The following is a 3,753-nucleotide window of genomic DNA, read 5'->3' on the forward strand; positions in this document are numbered from 1 at the left end:
TCAGATGAGAGCAAAATCAAACTTTTTGGTATAAAATCCACTCGCCGTGTTTGGAGGGTGAAGAATGATGAATGGCATCCCAAGAACACCATACCCACTGTGAAGCATGGGGGTGGAAGCCTCATGCTTTGGGGCTGCTTTTCTGCAAAGGGGACAGGACGACTGATCCGTATTAAGGAGAGGATGAATGGGGCCATGTATCGTGAGATTGTGGGCAAAAACCTCCTTCCCTCAGTAAGATGGAACGTGGCTGGGTCTTCCAGCATGACAATGACCCCAAACACACCGCCCGGGCAACTAAGGAGTGGCTCCATAAGAAGCATTTCAAGGTCCTGGAGTGGTCTAGCCAGTCTCCAGACATCAACCCAATAGAAAATCTGTGGAGGCAGTTGAAAGTCTGTGTTGCCCGGCGACAGCCCCAAAACATGACAGATCTAGAGAAGATCTGCATGGAAGAGTGGGCCAAAATACCTGCTACAGTGTGTGCTAACCTGGTTAAGTACTACAGGAAACGTTTGACCTTTGTATGTGCCAACTGAGGTTATATTACAAAGTATTGAGTTAAACTTTTTGATTGTCCAAATATTTATTTCTCTAACGTCCTTGAGGATGCTGGGACTCCGTAAGGACCATGGGGAATAGACGGGCTCCGCAGGAGATAGGGCACTTTAAGAAAGCTTTGGATTCTGGGTGTGCACTGGCTCCTCCCTCTATGACCCTCCTCCAGACCTCAGTTTTACACTGTGCCCAGAGCAAGATGGGTGCACTGTAGAGAGCTCTCTAGAGTTCTCTGCTTGAAAGCATTTTTGTTTGGATTTTTCTTCTACTTTTTACTACTTTTTCACAGGGAGCACTGCTGGCAACAGGCTCCCTGCATCGAGGGACAGGGGAGAGAGGAGCAGACCTTCTTGTCAAAGATAGGCTCTGCTTCCTCGGCTACTGGACACCATTAGCTCCATAAGGGGTGAACGCAGGTTCTTACTGGGCGTCCACCCCTGGAGCCGCGCCGCCGTTCTCACAGAGCCAGAAGTACAGAAGTCAGAAGACGTCTCAGGCGGCAGAAGCCTTTAGCTTCACTGAGGTAAGGCACAGCACTGCAGCTGTGCGTCATTGCTCCCATACACCTCACACACTCCGGTCACTGTAAGGGTGCAGGGCGCAGGGAGGAGCGCCCTGGGCAGCAATATAAACCTCTGCATGGCAAAAGACTATATACATGTACAGGTGGGCTCTGTACATGTATATAAAAGAGCCCCTGCCATATTTTCCTAAGTTGAGCGGGACAGAAGCCTGCCGCCGAGGGGGTGGGGCTTCTCCCTCAGCACTCACCAGCGCCATTTTCTCTCCACAGCACTGCTGAGAGGAAGCTCCCCGGACTCTCCCCTGCTTACACACGGTGAAAGGATGCTTAAAAGAAAGGGGGGGTGCACATAATTGGTGGATCCCTGGGCAATAGAGATTGTTGCTCAGGGATACAGGCTGTAATTCGAAGACTTGCCTCCTCGCCGGTTTTTCAAATCGGCTCTGCCGACTTCCCCGTCAGAGAGGGAGTCAGTGTTGACAGCAATCCAAAAATTCTATGTTCAACAGGTGATTGTCACAGTGCCTCATCTCAAGCAGGGAGAGGGATATTATTCAACCCTGTTTGTGGTCCTGAAACCGGACGGTTCGGTCAGGCCCATTTTAAATCTGAAATCTCTGAACTTGTACTTGAAAAGGTTCAAGTTCAAAATGGAATCACTCCGGGCGGTCATCGCCAGCCTGGAGGGGGGGGGGGGTGGATTGGATGGTGTCCCTGGACATAAAGGATGCATACCTTCATGTTCCAATATTCCCCCCTCATCAGGCATTCCTGAGATTTGCGGTGCAGGACTGTCACTACCAATTTCAGAGGTTGCCGTTTGGGCTTTCCACGGCCCCGAGGATTTTCACCAAGGTAATGGCGGAAATGATGGTGCTCCTGCGCAGGCAGGGGATCACAATTATCCCATACTTGGACGATCTCCTAATAAAGGCGAGATCTCGGGAGAAGTTGCTGGACAGCGTGTCTGTCCATGAAGACGTTGCAGCTACACGTCTGGATTCTCAATATACCGAAGTCCTAGCTAGTTCCTACAACGCGTCTGACCTTTCTGGGACTGATCCTGGACACAGACCAGAAAAAGGTTTTTCTTCCGATCGAAAAGGTTCAGGAACTCATGACCATGGTCAGGAACCTATTGAAACCAAAGAAGGTTTCAGTGCATTAGTGCATGCGGGTCCTGGGGAAGATGGTGGCTTCATACGAGGCCATCCCTTTCGGCAGATTCCATGCGAGGACTTTTCAATGGGACCTCTTGGACAAGTGGTCCGGGTCCCATTTACAAATGCATCGAAGGATCACCCTGTCTCACAGGACCGGGGTTTCTCTCCTGTGGTGTCTGAACAGTGCTCACCTTCTAGAGGGTCGCAGGTTCGGCATTCAGGACTTGGTCCTGGTAACCACGGACGCAAGCCTCCGAGGCTGGGGAGCAGTGGCACTGGGAAGAAATTTCCAAGGTCTCTGGTCAAGCCTGGAGACTTGTCTCCACATCAACGTCCTGGAGTTGAGGGCCATATACAACGCCCTGCGCCAAGCGGAGAACTTCAGCGTGGCCATGGCAGAAGCGACCAGGATTCTACGCTGGGCGGAAGGCCATGTAAGCGCGCTGTCCGTGGTGTTCATCCCGGGGGTGGACAACTGGGAGGCGGACTTCCTCAGCAGGCACGACCTGCATCCGGGGGAGTGGGGACTTCATCAAGAAGTCTTTGCACAGATCGCGGATCGGTGGGGCCTGCCTCAAATAGACATGATGGCGTCCCATCTCAACAAAAAGCTAAAGCGGTATTGCGCCAGGTCAAGGGACCCTCAGGCGGTAGCGGTAGACGCTCTGGTGACACCTTGGGTGTTGAGATCGGTCTATGTGTTTCCTCCTCTTCCTCTCATACCCAAGGTGTTGAGAATTGTAAGAATAAGCAGGGTCAGAACAATCCTAATTGTTCCAGATTGGCCACGGAGGACTTGGTATCCGGAACTACAAGAGTTGCTCACAGAAGATCCGTGGCCTCTTCCTCTAACGAACAAGGGTGTGACTCCGCGCCAGTCCTCAAAATTCAAAAGATAATTTATAGAACCAGAATTATGATCATATGTATAGTAGGTATACTTCCTAATAATTGTACCTGGTGGTGCACCCAGAGTCAGGGAGAAACTAGAGAAAAAACAACTTTGCTGAAGACTTGTGTGGGTGCACTCTTGTTTTTGTTATATGACTAATAATTAAAACATAACTTTTATTAACTCATTTAAAATAAATCCTCACTCTCATACTCCACCATGTTTGGTTAATAAGATATATTTATATCTATACACACAAAAGTGCTTCAAAAAAATTGGAAATGTTCTGGTTAGTCTATCACCAAAAGACTTGTAGGGGGATGTAGACACTATGGCTCTACATCCGATTCCTAACCAACCAGCAGAAGCGAAGCTTGTTTTAATGAGACCACAATGGGTCATGATTGACCGGACCATTCTTATCAGGAGTATGTATCCTAACAACAATATGTGCACATATGGGGGTGCCTGCTAGATTCCCCCGTGATTTGAGGATAATAAGTTTAGCTGATTTTAGCTTTAGATATCTAGAAGAAGAAAGAAGACAGAAGATAAAAGGAAAAAAGGGGGAGAAAAAGTGGTGATCCTGCTGTTGGTATCTGGTCGAAATGGGTCAT

This window comes from Pseudophryne corroboree, chromosome 2, assembly GCF_028390025.1.
Source record: "Pseudophryne corroboree isolate aPseCor3 chromosome 2, aPseCor3.hap2, whole genome shotgun sequence".
Taxonomy (NCBI): Eukaryota; Metazoa; Chordata; class Amphibia; order Anura; family Myobatrachidae; genus Pseudophryne; species Pseudophryne corroboree.